Genomic DNA, 20623 nt, shown 5'->3' on the forward strand with positions numbered 1-20623 from the left:
TATGCCGGACACATCTTAGGGAGAGAGAGCGAGAGGGAGACAAACCCACGCCTACACAAGACATTTTGTCACCCAAGCCAACCCTTGAAAAGGCTGCTTTGCAGAGCAAAAACAAGAAGAATGGTGCGTTTTGCAGCCGCCGCCCACTGCAATGAATCTGAATAACTCCTCCTTTAGGGCGCAAGCAACTCCCCTCCCCCTTGCAGTCTTTCCAATTCACGATACAAAAAGACGGACAGGACAGGTTGCCTGACTTTCCGTCACTGCCACCCTTTGCCATCCTTACCCGTAGAAAGCCCTTTCATCATCCCCAAACCCTAATCTTTTCCCTTTCCTTCCCAGCCCCCAAACCCTGCCCTCTGTACCTTTCTCACCACCCGCTTCCCTTCTCCTGTCATCCCCCTACCACCCGGGAAAAAAAGAGATTGCCCCCTCCTTCCACTAGCCCACCCTCCCACCCAAAGAACAACTTCTTCTGCGCAGCTTGTTTTCTAGGCAGCAGCGCTATTGTGATGTCATCGGGGGGCATTGTGACAAGCCGCCAGTGTTCCGTCTCTTCATGTTGTGCACTGTTCAAACCGAAAATACATCAACAGGCAGGCTACAGAAAAGCTTACTAACAAAGGTTAGAGAGGGGCTTTCTCAGAGGGCTTTTTACAGTTTGTCTATTCCCAATTAGCCGGTTTAGTATACTTAATGAAAGTACTAATTCTTTCATAGGCCGCCCATTCTTAGTATTTGACGTTCAGGTAACAACAGGTAACTTTATTTGGAGTGGAAGCAGAGAGATAACACCAGATGCCAATTGTAGATCCTCTCACACCTGTGGTCACTGCAGCATCTGACTCCACTTTGTCCAAAAGGGATCTATTCCATTCAATTACACATGATCTAGATTAGACTGACAACAAGATACTGCACGGGACATAGCAGAGTTGGTGAAGTTGAGTGGTGATGAGTTTGCTATTTGGATGAATAAAGCAAGTAAAAAGTGTGTTAGATAAAAATTCATTTCAATTCGCTAATCGGGCTAATATGAATCAGGTGAATCGAGTTCTGCTTTTGGAAACTGGGTTAAGAAGGGGTGCACCGTTCCTGGAGGTACTGCAATACCAGGTCAATGCGTGGAGTGGACAGAGCAAGCTCTTTTTCCATCTCCCTGTTCTAAAAATCCATTTAATATATGGTCCCCAGATAGGGGACGTATCAAATATTAAACTGATAAGAACAGATACTACACTTGATCTTAGCCAAAAGGCCGAGAAGCGATAACCAGAATTGGTTTGGGCCTCGAGTGGCACCCTGGCCTATGCCGGACACATCTTAGGGAGAGAGAGCGAGAGGGAGACAAACCCACGCCTACACAAGACATTTTGTCACCCAAGCCAACCCTTGAAAAGGCTGCTTTGCAGAGCAAAAACAAGAAGAATGGTGCGTTTTGCAGCCGCCGCCCACTGCAATGAATCTGAATAACTCCTCCTTTAGGGCGCAAGCAACTCCCCTCCCCCTTGCAGTCTTTCCAATTCACGATACAAAAAGACGGACAGGACAGGTTGCCTGACTTTCCGTCACTGCCACCCTTTGCCATCCTTACCCGTAGAAAGCCCTTTCATCATCCCCAAACCCTAATCTTTTCCCTTTCCTTCCCAGCCCCCAAACCCTGCCCTCTGTACCTTTCTCACCACCCGCTTCCCTTCTCCTGTCATCCCCCTACCACCCGGGAAAAAAAGAGATTGCCCCCTCCTTCCACTAGCCCACCCTCCCACCCAAAGAACAACTTCTTCTGCGCAGCTTGTTTTCTAGGCAGCAGCGCTATTGTGATGTCATCGGGGGGCATTGTGACAAGCCGCCAGTGTTCCGTCTCTTCATGTTGTGCACTGTTCAAACCGAAAATACATCAACAGGCAGGCTACAGAAAAGCTTACTAACAAAGGTTAGAGAGGGGCTTTCTCAGAGGGCTTTTTACAGTTTGTCTATTCCCAATTAGCCGGTTTAGTATACTTAATGAAAGTACTAATTCTTTCATAGGCCGCCCATTCTTAGTATTTGACGTTCAGGTAACAACAGGTAACTTTATTTGGAGTGGAAGCAGAGAGATAACACCAGATGCCAATTGTAGATCCTCTCACACCTGTGGTCACTGCAGCATCTGACTCCACTTTGTCCAAAAGGGATCTATTCCATTCAATTACACATGATCTAGATTAGACTGACAACAAGATACTGCACGGGACATAGCAGAGTTGGTGAAGTTGAGTGGTGATGAGTTTGCTATTTGGATGAATAAAGCAAGTAAAAAGTGTGTTAGATAAAAATTCATTTCAATTCGCTAATCGGGCTAATATGAATCAGGTGAATCGAGTTCTGCTTTTGGAAACTGGGTTAAGAAGGGGTGCACCGTTCCTGGAGGTACTGCAATACCAGGTCAATGCGTGGAGTGGACAGAGCAAGCTCTTTTTCCATCTCCCTGTTCTAAAAATCCATTTAATATATGGTCCCCAGATAGGGGACGTATCAGATATTAAACTGATAAGAACAGATTTTGATTTAACAGCATCTTTATTATCCTGCACTACTCACAAATAGGTAACAAACCGTGTACAGTGCCGCAGCCCCGTACACACAGAAATATACAATCCTTCTTACATAGCCATAGAGTACGACGCACTAAACTATACATCACGCTCCTATGCTTATCCATAACACTCAAGCTGAAAGAAAAAGTTAGACAATAAATAACGACGAACCGGCGATTGGGGGATGGGGGTAGGGGAAAAGGGGGATAGGGTGGGGAAATCACAGGCCCGAAGCTTTATTGAAAGACGCACATAACGGGAAAAGGAGGGAGGGGGCATGGAAGAGGTCTAAACCTCCTCCTCGGCGCTGTCGTCCGGACTGTCCATGATGGAATAGTCTCTGAGCAGGCTGTGGATCAGCCTGCGGCAATCCTGGATAGACATCCTCTCCCTCTTCAAGATGAGCCGGTTCCTGGCGACCCAAATAGCGTCCTTAAAGCAGTTCATAAGGCGCCAAGCCTCCTGGATGGCTCCAACGGTGTGAGTCCCAGGGAAGAGTCCATAAAGTACGGAATGGTACGATAGGCTCCCTCTGGGGACGGAGTTCCTCAGGTCATCCTCCAGGGCAACCAACAGGCGCTGTGCGAAACGGCAGTCCCAAAAGGCGTGCAGCGATGTTTCCTCCACGAAGGGGCACCTTGGGCAGTACCGGGTTTTGCACAGGTTCCGGGCATGCATGAATGACCGGACGGGCAGTCCGCCCTGTATCGCCATCCATGACAAGTCCTTGTGCCCGTTGGTCAATCCAGCCGATGACACGTTTGTCCAAACAGTCTCCAGTGTGTCGTGATGAAGTCCTGGAATGTTCTCCATTTCGTCCTTGGCTCTGATGAGTTTGTGGATAGTCTTTGGCTTCCACAAATCAGGCTTGAGTCCCTCCAGTTGGTGTTCCCTCACAAACCGAACCACGTCTCCGTAGAACCATGGCGCCGTCCAGTTGTAGGGGAAGGAGCTGTCCCACTTGTCCCAGCCTAACCGTCTCCAAAGGGGGAGCAGGAAGAAGCGAGACATGGACCCACCCGCGGAACCTCTCTTGACTCGCAGAGTTCGGCGAACGCAGTCACATACGAAGGAGGATCGCAGGAGGGTGGGGATATCGGGTACGCCCTTCCCACCCTTGCGAGGATCCTTGTACATGATGCTCCGCTTTACTCTGTCCATCTTGGATCCCCAGACAAAACGAAACACCGTCCTGGTAATGGCCCTGCACACGGTGGCAAGGGGGGGCCAGGCCTGGGCCGTGTACTGCAGCACGGGCAGTACCTCGTTACGCAGGACCAGTGCTTTGCCCTCACAGGTGAGGCGTCTGAGGCTCCACAGACCGATCCGTTGGGTGATCTTGGTCAAGCGTTCCTCCCAGGACTTGAGGGCTGCTCCTTCCTTCCCGAACCAGACTCCAAGAACCTTGATGAAATCCGGCTGGATGCTGAAAGGGAAGGGGGCGGAAGAGGCCGGCTGCCAGTCCCCGAAGAGCATGGCTTCCGACTTCCCGCAGTTGACTTTGGCTCCCGAAGCCCGTCCGAAGGTCTCACAGGTCTGGACGAGGGTGTCGACTGAGCGCCGGTCCGCGCAGAAGACGGTCACGTCGTCCATGTAGAGCGAGCACTTGACCTCGAAGCGTTCTGGTCCTGGTGCGGTGATCCCTCTGATCTCTCCATTCCGCCGGATAGCCTCTGCAAAGAGTTCTATAACACAAACAAAAAGAAGAGGTGACAGAGGACAGCCTTGTCTGACCCCTGAGAGGACCGGGAAGGGGTCAGTCTTCCAGCCGTTTACCAACACCGAGCTGTGAATATCAAAATACATTAGTTGGACATACAAGCAAAACATGTTACCCAAACCTAACCTGTGCAGAGCTTTGCCCAGGAACTCATGGGAAACACGGTCGAAGGCCTTTTCCTGATCCAACGAGATCAGGGCTGCGTGCACCCGGCGGGCTTTGATGTACTCGACCGTGTCCCGCATGAGAGCCAGGCTGTCTGCGATGCGACGTCCGGGGATGCCGCAGGTCTGATCCGGGTGGATGATCCGTCCGATAACCGTCTTCAGTCTCGTTGCCATCGTCTTGGCCAGGATCTTGTAGTCGACATTCAGAAGGGTGATGGGACGCCAATTCTTCAGGTCGCACCTCTCTCCTTTACGCTTGTACAGGATCGTGACCATTCCTTCCCTCAGAGATGGAGGCATTCTGCCCTCCACCACCATCTCCTCATACAGCCATAACAGGTCCGGACAGATTAGGTCTCCCAGCGCTACATAGAGCTCTGCTGGGAGGCCGTCACTGCCCGGTGTCCTGCCAGAACTAAAGGATTTGGCGGCCGAGAGCAGCTCGTCCACCGTCAGAGGAACATCCATGGCCGCCGCGTCTGCAGGGTCAAGATGGTTAGTGATACCTGACAGGAACTTATCGGCGGCCTCGGGGTCAGTAGTCTTGCGGGCGTAGAGTTCGCTGTAGAAGTCGCTGACGACCTTCATCACGTTCTCTTTCCCGCGTCGCATGTTTCCACTCTCGTCTCGTAGTTCATTCATGGGCGTGTGACCGGCGTGGAGTTTCCTGAAAAAGAACGAGTTACATTTCTCACCCTTCTCCAGGTTCTCCACTTTGGAACGGAAGACAATTCGCTCGGACTCCTCCTCGAAGTGCCTTTTCAGGCTCCTCTTAGTCTCCTCCAGCTCCTCTCTCACGTCCCAGCCGCATCGAAGAAGGTCCTGCAGGGAACGCAGCTCACGCTGGAGTCTCCTGAAGTCCCTCCTCTTCAGACACGCCTGTTGTTGACTCTTTGCCTGAAAGAAGAAACGGAACTCGAGTTTAACGTATTCCCACCAGTCAGAAACAGACTGGAAGCCCGCCTTGTAGGCCCGCCACGTGGAGTAGGCAGCTCTAAGCTCCTCCAGAATCTCACCCTTTTCCAGCAGAGAGCAGTTCAGCTTCCAGGAGCCCGGGCCAATGGGGAAGCCATGGCCCAGCACACCTTGAAAGTGAATGGCTCTGTGGTCAGAGAAGAAGCAGGGGACCATCGAGTGCCCACTCCGCCCAACCGCCCGAGAGGTAAACACAAAGTCAATCCTGGAACGCAGCGAGCCATCGGATCGGCACCATGAATAGTTCACGGATCCGTGTCCGATGGAGCCAACAACGTCCACAAGAGAGGCTTCGGTCACCATCTCAATGAGCAGTTTGGATGTGACGTCCAACTTGGCAGCCGTTCCAGAACTGCGTCCATCCTCCTCAATCGGGCAGTTGAAATCCCCGGCCATCACTACCGTCCTGGCGGTAGCGAGCTGAGGGCGCAGGGCTTGGAGGAGCTCCAGTCGATCGCTCTTCACAGGAGAAGCATACACATTGATGAACCTGACAGGTTCTCCCGCCCAGGTGCCATCCACGAGCAGTAACCTGCCGCAGACGATTTCCTGAACAGAGTCCAATGTGAAGGCGCTTCCCCTGATCAGCACGGCGACCCCCGCGGACCTACAGTCGCCCCCGCCAGACCAGTAGGATGGGCCATGGGTCCACTCCCTGGCCAGATGGTTGAAGGACCTAGAGGAAGGAAGGGAGCATTCCTGCAGGAAAAATACATCACTAGACTGAGTGTTAAGGAACATAAAAATTGTCTGACGTCGGAACTTGTCTCTGATGCTCCTAACATTAATGGAAAAGATGTTAATGTTAGCAGTCATTGGAGGAAAGAGAAAGTTAGAGCAGGCGGTGTGCCTTAGTTACCACTCCGGTCGGGCGGTTCTTCCTCTTTGGCACCTGCTGGTAAGGGTATCTCCAGCAGACCCTCTTCTGCTAGCTGATCAAGCAGGGATGGTGCCTCAGTGGCTTCCGACTCCTCCATTTCTTCTTCGGCCACAAGGGACTCCACCATCTGCTCCAACACGTCCGGTTCTGGGAGGAGGCCATCCTCCTCTTCCTGGGGTGGATTGGGGTCCACAATGAACAGCTTGGAAGGTTCTGCGACAGGACTATCTTCCACCTTCCTTTTCCTTTGGCCTGTACCTGAGGAGACAAGAGCTGGAAAATCCTCCTCGGTGAAAAGTGCAAGAGTGCTGAGGCCCTCTGCTCTCATGGTCTGGGGAGGGAGAGTGGGCTTTGGGGGGGGGGTGAGGAGACCAACTGAGGAGTAGGGAAATGAGGTGGAGGTAGTGGAATCCTCAGTAGGGTTGGCCGGGGGGGGAGGGGTTTGGACAGGGGTGACAGGGGGGGGGACCAGGGAGGGGGCAACAGTTTTCTTACCCTTCTTTTCCCTGGACTCCGTGGCTGCTGGGGCATCGGCTGGAGCCACGGTCGCCGGGTTCTTGGCCGCCTTGTCCTTGGCCTCTGTGGCCTTGGTCGTAGCTGCCTTGGTCGACGAAGCTGTGATTACCCGATACTGGGTCGCCGCGGCAACCCTTGCCCAGGATTTCTCCCGCTGTGGGCAGTCCTTGTAAAGGTGGTCCGCCTGTCCACATAGGTTGCAAGTCTTCTTCTTTGGGCAGTCCTTGGAGCTGTGTCCTGTCACCCGGCAAACCCTGCAGGCGTCCTCCTTGCAGGTCTTCATCGAATGCCCTTTCCCGCCACATTTCCTGCAGTTGTGTGGCATGTCCGGGTAGTAGATGAGACCAAAGGAGTTTCCCAGAGAGAATGTCGGGGGCAGGTGCTGGAGACCATCCTCGGATGCTGGTTCCCTGTAGAGTCGAACGGTTACTGACCACTTACCCGTCCAGAATCCGTTGCCGTTAAGGATGTGGGATGGCTCCCTCACCACTGTGCAGAGACGTCCCAGGAACGTGGAGATGTCTCTTCCTGGGGTGTGCGGGTTCCGCATGGAGACCGTGATCCTCTTCTCATCCCTCTGTATAGGACAGGATCCTAAAAAGGAATGAAAAGGGGAGTCCGGCATCGCTGCGTTCATCGCCTCCCAGTATCTCCTGCAGGCATTCACCGTGGCAAAGGTTACCAGAAAAATGCCAGTCATGAAGGTCTGGACACTCAGGGTTTCCGCCCTGGAGAAGCCCTGATCCAGAATCATCTTCTTGCAGAACACGTCGCTGGACATGTCCGGCAACCTACCATCCACCGCCTTTAGCTTCAGGGCGACCGTCTGCCGCATCCAAGGCTCCAGGGTTGGAGCCTTTTCAGGCGGCGTCCGGGCTCCCTCCGGCTGGCTGGCGTCGGAGGTAGGGGCCTCTTGGGCCGAAGAAGCCTCTGGATGAGCCTTCCTGGAGGTCCCTGGGTCCTGAGCCTTCTTGGCTGCCTTCTCTGGCTTGCTTGCCATGGCTGGTTCCTGCTTGAGTTCCCGGAGCTGGATCTTGGATTCTTCTCCGGGTGTCTTCTCCCGCTGTGTTCCTCCTCGAAGTTCCTCTGGTCTCCCCAAGTCTTCTCCGAGCCTTCGTCTTCTTGCTTCTTTCTGCCAAGCTCTTCTTCCGTCCGATCTCCCTCTTCCGGTCTCGGCTGGGCTTTGGAGCTCGTCTCCCTGATCGTATCTCGTCAAGTGTAGCTAGCTCAGTTTGTTCTGATAAGAACAGATACTACACTTGATCTTAGCCAAAAGGCCGAGAAGCGATAACCAGAATTGGTTTGGGCCTCGAGTGGCACCCTGGCCTATGCCGGACACATCTTAGGGAGAGAGAGCGAGAGGGAGACAAACCCACGCCTACACAAGACATTTTGTCACCCAAGCCAACCCTTGAAAAGGCTGCTTTGCAGAGCAAAAACAAGAAGAATGGTGCGTTTTGCAGCCGCCGCCCACTGCAATGAATCTGAATAACTCCTCCTTTAGGGCGCAAGCAACTCCCCTCCCCCTTGCAGTCTTTCCAATTCACGATACAAAAAGACGGACAGGACAGGTTGCCTGACTTTCCGTCACTGCCACCCTTTGCCATCCTTACCCGTAGAAAGCCCTTTCATCATCCCCAAACCCTAATCTTTTCCCTTTCCTTCCCAGCCCCCAAACCCTGCCCTCTGTACCTTTCTCACCACCCGCTTCCCTTCTCCTGTCATCCCCCTACCACCCGGGAAAAAAAGAGATTGCCCCCTCCTTCCACTAGCCCACCCTCCCACCCAAAGAACAACTTCTTCTGCGCAGCTTGTTTTCTAGGCAGCAGCGCTATTGTGATGTCATCGGGGGGCATTGTGACAAGCCGCCAGTGTTCCGTCTCTTCATGTTGTGCACAGTTCAAACGGAAAATACATCAACAGGCAGACTACAGAAAAGCTTACTATCAAAGGTTAGAGGGGGGCTTTCTCAGAGGGCTTTTTACAGTTTTTCTATTCCCAATTAGCTGTTTAAGTGTACTTATTGAAAGTAGTAATTCTTTCATAGGCCGCCCTTTCTTAGTATTTGACGTTCCTTATATTGCGGTATGAGGCTTCGCAGTAGGTTGCAAACATTCATCACCCATGACTGTCCCCAATTGAGCTCAGAAGCTCAATGTCTATCATGACCTCTCTTTTAGAATGTCCAAGAGCAAGCAAACTATTCCTCCAGGAGAGGGCGCCAACAGACTACTAAAGAGATCATCATTACTCAAAGAAAACCCCAAAAACCAATGCATGATAGGAATAAACAGGTAACTTTCTTTGGAGTGGAAGCGGAGAGATCGCACCAGATGCCAATTCTAGATCTTATCACACCTGTGGTCACTGCAGCAGCAGGTGAATCCACTTTGTCCAAAAGGGATCTATTCCATTCAATTGCAAATGATCTAGATAAGACAGAGAACTGCAGCACGGGGACATAGCCGAGTTGGTCAGGTTGAGTGGTGATGAGTTTGCTATTTGGATGAATAAAGAAAGTCAAAAGTGTGAAAGATAAAAAACAAAAGGAGGAAGTGTGAAAAGTGAATGGGCCAAATTGAGGTGCATATGAAGACGTATGCTTTCTTCCAATTCATTAAATCGGGCTAATATGAATCAGGTGAATTGAGTTCTGCTTTTGGAAACTGGGTTAAGAAGGGGTGCACCGTTCCTGGAGGTACTGCAATACCAGGTCAATGCGTGGAGTGGACAGAGCAAGCTCTTTTTCCATCTCCCTGTTCTAAAAATCCATTTAATATATGGTCCCCAGATAGGGGACGTATCAGATATTAAACTGATAAGAACAGATACTACACTTGATCTTAGCCAAAAGGCCGAGAAGCGATAACCAGAATTGGTTTGGGCCTCGAGTGGCACCCTGGCCTATGCCGGACACATCTTAGGGAGAGAGAGCGAGAGGGAGACAAACCCACGCCTACACAAGACATTTTGTCACCCAAGCCAACCCTTGAAAAGGCTGCTTTGCAGAGCAAAAACAAGAAGAATGGTGCGTTTTGCAGCCGCCGCCCACTGCAATGAATCTGAATAACTCCTCCTTTAGGGCGCAAGCAACTCCCCTCCCCCTTGCAGTCTTTCCAATTCACGATACAAAAAGACGGACAGGACAGGTTGCCTGACTTTCCGTCACTGCCACCCTTTGCCATCCTTACCCGTAGAAAGCCCTTTCATCATCCCCAAACCCTAATCTTTTCCCTTTCCTTCCCAGCCCCCAAACCCTGCCCTCTGTACCTTTCTCACCACCCGCTTCCCTTCTCCTGTCATCCCCCTACCACCCGGGAAAAAAAGAGATTGCCCCCTCCTTCCACTAGCCCACCCTCCCACCCAAAGAACAACTTCTTCTGCGCAGCTTGTTTTCTAGGCAGCAGCGCTATTGTGATGTCATCGGGGGGCATTGTGACAAGCCGCCAGTGTTCCGTCTCTTCATGTTGTGCACAGTTCAAACGGAAAATACATCAACAGGCAGACTACAGAAAAGCTTACTATCAAAGGTTAGAGGGGGGCTTTCTCAGAGGGCTTTTTACAGTTTTTCTATTCCCAATTAGCCGTTTAAGTGTACTTATTGAAAGTAGTAATTCTTTCATAGGCCGCCCTTTCTTAGTATTTGACGTTCCTTATATTGCGGTATGAGGCTTCGCAGTAGGTTGCAAACATTCATCACCCATGACTGTCCCCAATTGAGCTCAGAAGCTCAATGTCTATCATGACCTCTCTTTTAGAATGTCCAAGAGCAAGCAAACTATTCCTCCAGGAGAGGGCGCCAACAGACTACTAAAGAGATCATCATTACTCAAAGAAAACCCCAAAAACCAATGCATGATAGGAATAAACAGGTAACTTTCTTTGGAGTGGAAGCGGAGAGATCGCACCAGATGCCAATTCTAGATCTTATCACACCTGTGGTCACTGCAGCAGCAGGTGAATCCACTTTGTCCAAAAGGGATCTATTCCATTCAATTGCAAATGATCTAGATAAGACAGAGAACTGCAGCACGGGGACATAGCCGAGTTGGTCAGGTTGAGTGGTGATGAGTTTGCTATTTGGATGAATAAAGAAAGTCAAAAGTGTGAAAGATAAAAAACAAAAGGAGGAAGTGTGAAAAGTGAATGGGCCAAATTGAGGTGCATATGAAGACGTATGCTTTCTTCCAATTCATTAAATCGGGCTAATATGAATCAGGTGAATTGAGTTCTGCTTTTGGAAACTGGGTTAAGAAGGGGTGCACCGTTCCTGGAGGTACTGCAATACCAGGTCAATGCGTGGAGTGGACAGAGCAAGCTCTTTTTCCATCTCCCTGTTCTAAAAATCCATTTAATATATGGTCCCCAGATAGGGGACGTATCAGATATTAAACTGATAAGAACAGATTTTGATTTAATGAAGCTTTCCAAAGCACCGCAAAAATGCATGACCGAAGTCACACCAAAAACAGTGCAAAGGCTAGGATTCGTGTGGACCCCTCCGTGAGAAGAGGATCCCCAAAAATCAACCCCGTCCCTCCGAGCCAGAAGGCCACAGCGAGGGTCAGGGATCTTCGGTGCTCCCCCAAGCCGAAGCCTGGTTGAGCCTTGTTGTTGCTCCCAGCGTCCACCGAGGCATCTTACCCAAGTGGAGTAGGGAGCTACTAGTCGTTGGTTTCGCAGCCGAGACTGCCCGGACCGTCAACCGGTGTTGGTTTCTCAGCCCAAGGCTGACCGGACCTCCAACCGGGTGTTGGTTTCTCAGCCCAAGGCTGACCGGACCTCCAACCGGGTGTTGGTTTCTCAGCCCAAGGCTAACCGGACCTCCAACCGGGTGTTGGTTTCTCAGCCAAAGCTGACCCGGACCTCCAACCGAGTGTTGGTTTCTCAGCCCAAAGCTGACCGGACCTCCGACCAGGATTATAAAAATTTCCCTTCTTAGCCAGAAGGCCGGGATAGGGCAATATGCTTGGAAAGTATGAATAGGCAAGGCGCGGCGTGCGACAGAGTCTGAGGCTTACCAGGGTCCCAACCTAGCAAGTTCAGACTCCCTCCAGGGTGTCCATTCCTGGGGCACATTGCACCATAACCCCCACACTTACTCAGTCTAATAGCCTCGATCCTGGTAGGGCCATGGTTTCCTCTAGATGGATATACTATCCTCCTAAAGTACTAACAAGCGCAACCTTCCAGTGTGCATTGCATCATTGTACTAAGGTGGCCGGAGCCTTAAACCACCTTTTCGAACGATACTACTACACTTGATCTTAGCCAAAAGGCCGAGAAGCGATAACCAGAATTGGTTTGGGCCTCGAGTGGCACCCTGGCCTATGCCGGACACATCTTAGGGAGAGAGAGCGAGAGGGAGACAAACCCACGCCTACACAAGACATTTTGTCACCCAAGCCAACCCTTGAAAAGGCTGCTTTGCAGAGCAAAAACAAGAAGAATGGTGCGTTTTGCAGCCGCCGCCCACTGCAATGAATCTGAATAACTCCTCCTTTAGGGCGCAAGCAACTCCCCTCCCCCTTGCAGTCTTTCCAATTCACGATACAAAAAGACGGACAGGACAGGTTGCCTGACTTTCCGTCACTGCCACCCTTTGCCATCCTTACCCGTAGAAAGCCCTTTCATCATCCCCAAACCCTAATCTTTTCCCTTTCCTTCCCAGCCCCCAAACCCTGCCCTCTGTACCTTTCTCACCACCCGCTTCCCTTCTCCTGTCATCCCCCTACCACCCGGGAAAAAAAGAGATTGCCCCCTCCTTCCACTAGCCCACCCTCCCACCCAAAGAACAACTTCTTCTGCGCAGCTTGTTTTCTAGGCAGCAGCGCTATTGTGATGTCATCGGGGGGCATTGTGACAAGCCGCCAGTGTTCCGTCTCTTCATGTTGTGCACAGTTCAAACGGAAAATACATCAACAGGCAGACTACAGAAAAGCTTACTATCAAAGGTTAGAGGGGGGCTTTCTCAGAGGGCTTTTTACAGTTTTTCTATTCCCAATTAGCCGTTTAAGTGTACTTATTGAAAGTAGTAATTCTTTCATAGGCCGCCCTTTCTTAGTATTTGACGTTCCTTATATTGCGGTATGAGGCTTCGCAGTAGGTTGCAAACATTCATCACCCATGACTGTCCCCAATTGAGCTCAGAAGCTCAATGTCTATCATGACCTCTCTTTTAGAATGTCCAAGAGCAAGCAAACTATTCCTCCAGGAGAGGGCGCCAACAGACTACTAAAGAGATCATCATTACTCAAAGAAAACCCCAAAAACCAATGCATGATAGGAATAAACAGGTAACTTTCTTTGGAGTGGAAGCGGAGAGATCGCACCAGATGCCAATTCTAGATCTTATCACACCTGTGGTCACTGCAGCAGCAGGTGAATCCACTTTGTCCAAAAGGGATCTATTCCATTCAATTGCAAATGATCTAGATAAGACAGAGAACTGCAGCACGGGGACATAGCCGAGTTGGTCAGGTTGAGTGGTGATGAGTTTGCTATTTGGATGAATAAAGAAAGTCAAAAGTGTGAAAGATAAAAAACAAAAGGAGGAAGTGTGAAAAGTGAATGGGCCAAATTGAGGTGCATATGAAGACGTATGCTTTCTTCCAATTCATTAAATCGGGCTAATATGAATCAGGTGAATTGAGTTCTGCTTTTGGAAACTGGGTTAAGAAGGGGTGCACCGTTCCTGGAGGTACTGCAATACCAGGTCAATGCGTGGAGTGGACAGAGCAAGCTCTTTTTCCATCTCCCTGTTCTAAAAATCCATTTAATATATGGTCCCCAGATAGGGGACGTATCAGATATTAAACTGATAAGAACAGATACTACACTTGATCTTAGCCAAAAGGCCGAGAAGCGATAACCAGAATTGGTTTGGGCCTCGAGTGGCACCCTGGCCTATGCCGGACACATCTTAGGGAGAGAGAGCGAGAGGGAGACAAACCCACGCCTACACAAGACATTTTGTCACCCAAGCCAACCCTTGAAAAGGCTGCTTTGCAGAGCAAAAACAAGAAGAATGGTGCGTTTTGCAGCCGCCGCCCACTGCAATGAATCTGAATAACTCCTCCTTTAGGGCGCAAGCAACTCCCCTCCCCCTTGCAGTCTTTCCAATTCACGATACAAAAAGACGGACAGGACAGGTTGCCTGACTTTCCGTCACTGCCACCCTTTGCCATCCTTACCCGTAGAAAGCCCTTTCATCATCCCCAAACCCTAATCTTTTCCCTTTCCTTCCCAGCCCCCAAACCCTGCCCTCTGTACCTTTCTCACCACCCGCTTCCCTTCTCCTGTCATCCCCCTACCACCCGGGAAAAAAAGAGATTGCCCCCTCCTTCCACTAGCCCACCCTCCCACCCAAAGAACAACTTCTTCTGCGCAGCTTGTTTTCTAGGCAGCAGCGCTATTGTGATGTCATCGGGGGGCATTGTGACAAGCCGCCAGTGTTCCGTCTCTTCATGTTGTGCACAGTTCAAACGGAAAATACATCAACAGGCAGACTACAGAAAAGCTTACTATCAAAGGTTAGAGGGGGGCTTTCTCAGAGGGCTTTTTACAGTTTTTCTATTCCCAATTAGCCGTTTAAGTGTACTTATTGAAAGTAGTAATTCTTTCATAGGCCGCCCTTTCTTAGTATTTGACGTTCCTTATATTGCGGTATGAGGCTTCGCAGTAGGTTGCAAACATTCATCACCCATGACTGTCCCCAATTGAGCTCAGAAGCTCAATGTCTATCATGACCTCTCTTTTAGAATGTCCAAGAGCAAGCAAACTATTCCTCCAGGAGAGGGCGCCAACAGACTACTAAAGAGATCATCATTACTCAAAGAAAACCCCAAAAACCAATGCATGATAGGAATAAACAGGTAACTTTCTTTGGAGTGGAAGCGGAGAGATCGCACCAGATGCCAATTCTAGATCTTATCACACCTGTGGTCACTGCAGCAGCAGGTGAATCCACTTTGTCCAAAAGGGATCTATTCCATTCAATTGCAAATGATCTAGATAAGACAGAGAACTGCAGCACGGGGACATAGCCGAGTTGGTCAGGTTGAGTGGTGATGAGTTTGCTATTTGGATGAATAAAGAAAGTCAAAAGTGTGAAAGATAAAAAACAAAAGGAGGAAGTGTGAAAAGTGAATGGGCCAAATTGAGGTGCATATGAAGACGTATGCTTTCTTCCAATTCATTAAATCGGGCTAATATGAATCAGGTGAATTGAGTTCTGCTTTTGGAAACTGGGTTAAGAAGGGGTGCACCGTTCCTGGAGGTACTGCAATACCAGGTCAATGCGTGGAGTGGACAGAGCAAGCTCTTTTTCCATCTCCCTGTTCTAAAAATCCATTTAATATATGGTCCCCAGATAGGGGACGTATCAGATATTAAACTGATAAGAACAGATACTACACTTGATCTTAGCCAAAAGGCCGAGAAGCGATAACCAGAATTGGTTTGGGCCTCGAGTGGCACCCTGGCCTATGCCGGACACATCTTAGGGAGAGAGAGCGAGAGGGAGACAAACCCACGCCTACACAAGACATTTTGTCACCCAAGCCAACCCTTGAAAAGGCTGCTTTGCAGAGCAAAAACAAGAAGAATGGTGCGTTTTGCAGCCGCCGCCCACTGCAATGAATCTGAATAACTCCTCCTTTAGGGCGCAAGCAACTCCCCTCCCCCTTGCAGTCTTTCCAATTCACGATACAAAAAGACGGACAGGACAGGTTGCCTGACTTTCCGTCACTGCCACCCTTTGCCATCCTTACCCGTAGAAAGCCCTTTCATCATCCCCAAACCCTAATCTTTTCCCTTTCCTTCCCAGCCCCCAAACCCTGCCCTCTGTACCTTTCTCACCACCCGCTTCCCTTCTCCTGTCATCCCCCTACCACCCGGGAAAAAAAGAGATTGCCCCCTCCTTCCACTAGCCCACCCTCCCACCCAAAGAACAACTTCTTCTGCGCAGCTTGTTTTCTAGGCAGCAGCGCTATTGTGATGTCATCGGGGGGCATTGTGACAAGCCGCCAGTGTTCCGTCTCTTCATGTTGTGCACAGTTCAAACGGAAAATACATCAACAGGCAGACTACAGAAAAGCTTACTATCAAAGGTTAGAGGGGGGCTTTCTCAGAGGGCTTTTTACAGTTTTTCTATTCCCAATTAGCCGTTTAAGTGTACTTATTGAAAGTAGTAATTCTTTCATAGGCCGCCCTTTCTTAGTATTTGACGTTCCTTATATTGCGGTATGAGGCTTCGCAGTAGGTTGCAAACATTCATCACCCATGACTGTCCCCAATTGAGCTCAGAAGCTCAATGTCTATCATGACCTCTCTTTTAGAATGTCCAAGAGCAAGCAAACTATTCCTCCAGGAGAGGGCGCCAACAGACTACTAAAGAGATCATCATTACTCAAAGAAAACCCCAAAAACCAATGCATGATAGGAATAAACAGGTAACTTTCTTTGGAGTGGAAGCGGAGAGATCGCACCAGATGCCAATTCTAGATCTTATCACACCTGTGGTCACTGCAGCAGCAGGTGAATCCACTTTGTCCAAAAGGGATCTATTCCATTCAATTGCAAATGATCTAGATAAGACAGAGAACTGCAGCACGGGGACATAGCCGAGTTGGTCAGGTTGAGTGGTGATGAGTTTGCTATTTGGATGAATAAAGAAAGTCAAAAGTGTGAAAGATAAAAAACAAAAGGAGGAAGTGTGAAAAGTGAATGGGCCAAATTGAGGTGCATATGAAGACGTATGCTTTCTTCCAATTCATTAAATCGGGCTAATATGAATCAGGTGAATTGAGTTCTGCTTTTGGAAACTGGGTTAAGAAGGGGTGCACCGTTCCTGGAGGTACTGCAATACCAGGTCAATGCGTGGAGTGGACAGAGCAAGCTCTTTTTCCATCTCCCTGTTCTAAAAATCCATTTAATATATGGTCCCCAGATAGGGGACGTATCAGATATTAAACTGATAAGAACAGATACTACACTTGATCTTAGCCAAAAGGCCGAGAAGCGATAACCAGAATTGGTTTGGGCCTCGAGTGGCACCCTGGCCTATGCCGGACACATCTTAGGGAGAGAGAGCGAGAGGGAGACAAACCCACGCCTACACAAGACATTTTGTCACCCAAGCCAACCCTTGAAAAGGCTGCTTTGCAGAGCAAAAACAAGAAGAATGGTGCGTTTTGCAGCCGCCGCCCACTGCAATGAATCTGAATAACTCCTCCTTTAGGGCGCAAGCAACTCCCCTCCCCCTTGCAGTCTTTCCAATTCACGATACAAAAAGACGGACAGGACAGGTTGCCTGACTTTCCGTCACTGCCACCCTTTGCCATCCTTACCCGTAGAAAGCCCTTTCATCATCCCCAAACCCTAATCTTTTCCCTTTCCTTCCCAGCCCCCAAACCCTGCCCTCTGTACCTTTCTCACCACCCGCTTCCCTTCTCCTGTCATCCCCCTACCACCCGGGAAAAAAAGAGATTGCCCCCTCCTTCCACTAGCCCACCCTCCCACCCAAAGAACAACTTCTTCTGCGCAGCTTGTTTTCTAGGCAGCAGCGCTATTGTGATGTCATCGGGGGGCATTGTGACAAGCCGCCAGTGTTCCGTCTCTTCATGTTGTGCACAGTTCAAACGGAAAATACATCAACAGGCAGACTACAGAAAAGCTTACTATCAAAGGTTAGAGGGGGGCTTTCTCAGAGGGCTTTTTACAGTTTTTCTATTCCCAATTAGCCGTTTAAGTGTACTTATTGAAAGTAGTAATTCTTTCATAGGCCGCCCTTTCTTAGTATTTGACGTTCCTTATATTGCGGTATGAGGCTTCGCAGTAGGTTGCAAACATTCATCACCCATGACTGTCCCCAATTGAGCTCAGAAGCTCAATGTCTATCATGACCTCTCTTTTAGAATGTCCAAGAGCAAGCAAACTATTCCTCCAGGAGAGGGCGCCAACAGACTACTAAAGAGATCATCATTACTCAAAGAAAACCCCAAAAACCAATGCATGATAGGAATAAACAGGTAACTTTCTTTGGAGTGGAAGCGGAGAGATCGCACCAGATGCCAATTCTAGATCTTATCACACCTGTGGTCACTGCAGCAGCAGGTGAATCCACTTTGTCCAAAAGGGATCTATTCCATTCAATTGCAAATGATCTAGATAAGACAGAGAACTGCAGCACGGGGACATAGCCGAGTTGGTCAGGTTGAGTGGTGATGAGTTTGCTATTTGGATGAATAAAGAAAGTCAAAAGTGTGAAAGATAAAAAACAAAAGGAGGAAGTGTGAAAAGTGAATGGGCCAAATTGAGGTGCATATGAAGACGTATGCTTTCTTCCAATTCATTAAATCGGGCTAATATGAATCAGGTGAATTGAGTTCTGCTTTTGGAAACTGGGTTAAGAAGGGGTGCACCGTTCCTGGAGGTACTGCAATACCAGGTCAATGCGTGGAGTGGACAGAGCAAGCTCTTTTTCCATCTCCCTGTTCTAAAAATCCATTTAATATATGGTCCCCAGATAGGGGACGTATCAGATATTAAACTGATAAGAACAGATACTACACTTGATCTTAGCCAAAAGGCCGAGAAGCGATAACCAGAATTGGTTTGGGCCTCGAGTGGCACCCTGGCCTATGCCGGACACATCTTAGGGAGAGAGAGCGAGAGGGAGACAAACCCACGCCTACACAAGACATTTTGTCACCCAAGCCAACCCTTGAAAAGGCTGCTTTGCAGAGCAAAAACAAGAAGAATGGTGCGTTTTGCAGCCGCCGCCCACTGCAATGAATCTGAATAACTCCTCCTTTAGGGCGCAAGCAACTCCCCTCCCCCTTGCAGTCTTTCCAATTCACGATACAAAAAGACGGACAGGACAGGTTGCCTGACTTTCCGTCACTGCCACCCTTTGCCATCCTTACCCGTAGAAAGCCCTTTCATCATCCCCAAACCCTAATCTTTTCCCTTTCCTTCCCAGCCCCCAAACCCTGCCCTCTGTACCTTTCTCACCACCCGCTTCCCTTCTCCTGTCATCCCCCTACCACCCGGGAAAAAAAGAGATTGCCCCCTCCTTCCACTAGCCCACCCTCCCACCCAAAGAACAACTTCTTCTGCGCAGCTTGTTTTCTAGGCAGCAGCGCTATTGTGATGTCATCGGGGGGCATTGTGACAAGCCGCCAGTGTTCCGTCTCTTCATGTTGTGCACAGTTCAAACGGAAAATACATCAACAGGCAGACTACAGAAAAGCTTACTATCAAAGGTTAGAGGGGGGCTTTCTCAGAGGGCTTTTTACAGTTTTTCTATTCCCAATTAGCCGTTTAAGTGTACTTATTGAAAGTAGTAATTCTTTCATAGGCCGCCCTTTCTTAGTATTTGACGTTCCTTATATTGCGGTATGAGGCTTCGCAGTAGGTTGCAAACATTCATCACCCATGACTGTCCCCAATTGAGCTCAGAAGCTCAATGTCTATCATGACCTCTCTTTTAGAATGTCCAAGAGCAAGCAAACTATTCCTCCAGGAGAGGGCGCCAACAGACTACTAAAGAGATCATCATTACTCAAAGAAAACCCCAAAAACCAATGCATGATAGGAATAAACAGGTAACTTTCTTTGGAGTGGAAGCGGAGAGATCGCACCAGATGCCAATTCTAGATCTTATCACACCTGTGGTCACTGCAGCAGCAGGTGAATCCACTTTGTCCAAAAGGGATCTATTCCATTCAATTGCAAATGATCTAGATAAGACAGAGAACTGCAGCACGGGGACATAGCCGAGTTGGTCAGGTTGAGTGGTGATGAGTTTGCTATTTGGATGAATAAAGAAAGTCAAAAGTGTGAAAGATAAAAAACAAAAGGAGGAAGTGTGAAAAGTGAATGGGCCAAATTGAGGTGCATATGAAGACGTATGCTTTCTTCCAATTCATTAAATCGGGCTAATATGAATCAGGTGAATTGAGTTCTGCTTTTGGAAACTGGGTTAAGAAGGGGTGCACCGTTCCTGGAGGTACTGCAATACCAGGTCAATGCGTGGAGTGGACAGAGCAAGCTCTTTTTCCATCTCCCTGTTCTAAAAATCCATTTAATATATGGTCCCCAGATAGGGGACGTATCAGATATTAAACTGATAAGAACAGATACTACACTTGATCTTAGCCAAAAGGCCGAGAAGCGATAACCAGAATTGGTTTGGGCCTCGAGTGGCACCCTGGCCTATGCCGGACACATCTTAGGGAGAGAGAGCGAGAGGGAGACAAACCCACGCCTACACAAGACATTTTGTCACCCAAGCCAACCCTTGAAAAGGCTGCTTTGCAGAGCAAAAACAAGAAGAATGGTGCGTTTTGCAGCCGCCGCCCACTGCAATGAATCTGAATAACTCCTCCTTTAGGGCGCAAGCAACTCCCCTCCCCCTTGCAGTCTTTCCAATTCACGATACAAAAAGACGGACAGGACAGGTTGCCTGACTTTCCGTCACTGCCACCCTTTGCCATCCTTACCCGTAGAAAGCCCTTTCATCATCCCCAAACCCTAATCTTTTCCCTTTCCTTCCCAGCCCCCAAACCCTGCCCTCTGTACCTTTCTCACCACCCGCTTCCCTTCTCCTGTCATCCCCCTACCACCCGGGAAAAAAAGAGATTGCCCCCTCCTTCCACTAGCCCACCCTCCCACCCAAAGAACAACTTCTTCTGCGCAGCTTGTTTTCTAGGCAGCAGCGCTATTGTGATGTCATCGGGGGGCATTGTGACAAGCCGCCAGTGTTCCGTCTCTTCATGTTGTGCAC

The 20623-nt window shown here is 49.5% G+C and overlaps 8 non-coding genes and 2 pseudogenes across 8 annotated transcripts; all 10 read right to left on the bottom strand.

The window, feature by feature from the left end:
* Positions 1-1079: 1079 nt before the first annotated feature.
* On the bottom strand, positions 1080-1270 carry LOC142284197 (U2 spliceosomal RNA). The gene has a single exon (XR_012745735.1). It is a non-coding gene; the product is annotated as a U2 spliceosomal RNA (small nuclear RNA).
* A 1117-nt stretch (positions 1271-2387) lies between these two features.
* LOC142284210 (U2 spliceosomal RNA) lies at positions 2388-2590 on the bottom strand (annotated as a pseudogene).
* A 5428-nt stretch (positions 2591-8018) lies between these two features.
* LOC142284223 (U2 spliceosomal RNA) lies at positions 8019-8123 on the bottom strand (annotated as a pseudogene).
* Positions 8124-9510: 1387 nt separating this feature from the next.
* On the bottom strand, positions 9511-9701 carry LOC142284184 (U2 spliceosomal RNA). The gene has a single exon (XR_012745724.1). It is a non-coding gene; the product is annotated as a U2 spliceosomal RNA (small nuclear RNA).
* Positions 9702-11088: 1387 nt separating this feature from the next.
* On the bottom strand, positions 11089-11283 carry LOC142284205 (U2 spliceosomal RNA). Its single transcript, XR_012745742.1, has one exon. It is a non-coding gene; the product is annotated as a U2 spliceosomal RNA (small nuclear RNA).
* Positions 11284-13512: 2229 nt separating this feature from the next.
* Positions 13513-13703, bottom strand: LOC142284185 (U2 spliceosomal RNA). The gene has a single exon (XR_012745725.1). It is a non-coding gene; the product is annotated as a U2 spliceosomal RNA (small nuclear RNA).
* Positions 13704-15090: 1387 nt separating this feature from the next.
* LOC142284186 (U2 spliceosomal RNA) lies at positions 15091-15281 on the bottom strand. The gene has a single exon (XR_012745726.1). It is a non-coding gene; the product is annotated as a U2 spliceosomal RNA (small nuclear RNA).
* Positions 15282-16668: 1387 nt separating this feature from the next.
* LOC142284187 (U2 spliceosomal RNA) lies at positions 16669-16859 on the bottom strand. Its single transcript, XR_012745727.1, has one exon. It is a non-coding gene; the product is annotated as a U2 spliceosomal RNA (small nuclear RNA).
* A 1387-nt stretch (positions 16860-18246) lies between these two features.
* On the bottom strand, positions 18247-18437 carry LOC142284189 (U2 spliceosomal RNA). The gene has a single exon (XR_012745728.1). It is a non-coding gene; the product is annotated as a U2 spliceosomal RNA (small nuclear RNA).
* A 1387-nt stretch (positions 18438-19824) lies between these two features.
* Positions 19825-20015, bottom strand: LOC142284191 (U2 spliceosomal RNA). Its single transcript, XR_012745730.1, has one exon. It is a non-coding gene; the product is annotated as a U2 spliceosomal RNA (small nuclear RNA).
* Positions 20016-20623: the final 608 nt, after the last annotated feature.

The sequence above is a fragment of the Anomaloglossus baeobatrachus genome, unplaced genomic scaffold, assembly GCF_048569485.1.
Source record: "Anomaloglossus baeobatrachus isolate aAnoBae1 unplaced genomic scaffold, aAnoBae1.hap1 Scaffold_563, whole genome shotgun sequence".
NCBI classification, from domain to species: Eukaryota; Metazoa; Chordata; class Amphibia; order Anura; family Aromobatidae; genus Anomaloglossus; species Anomaloglossus baeobatrachus.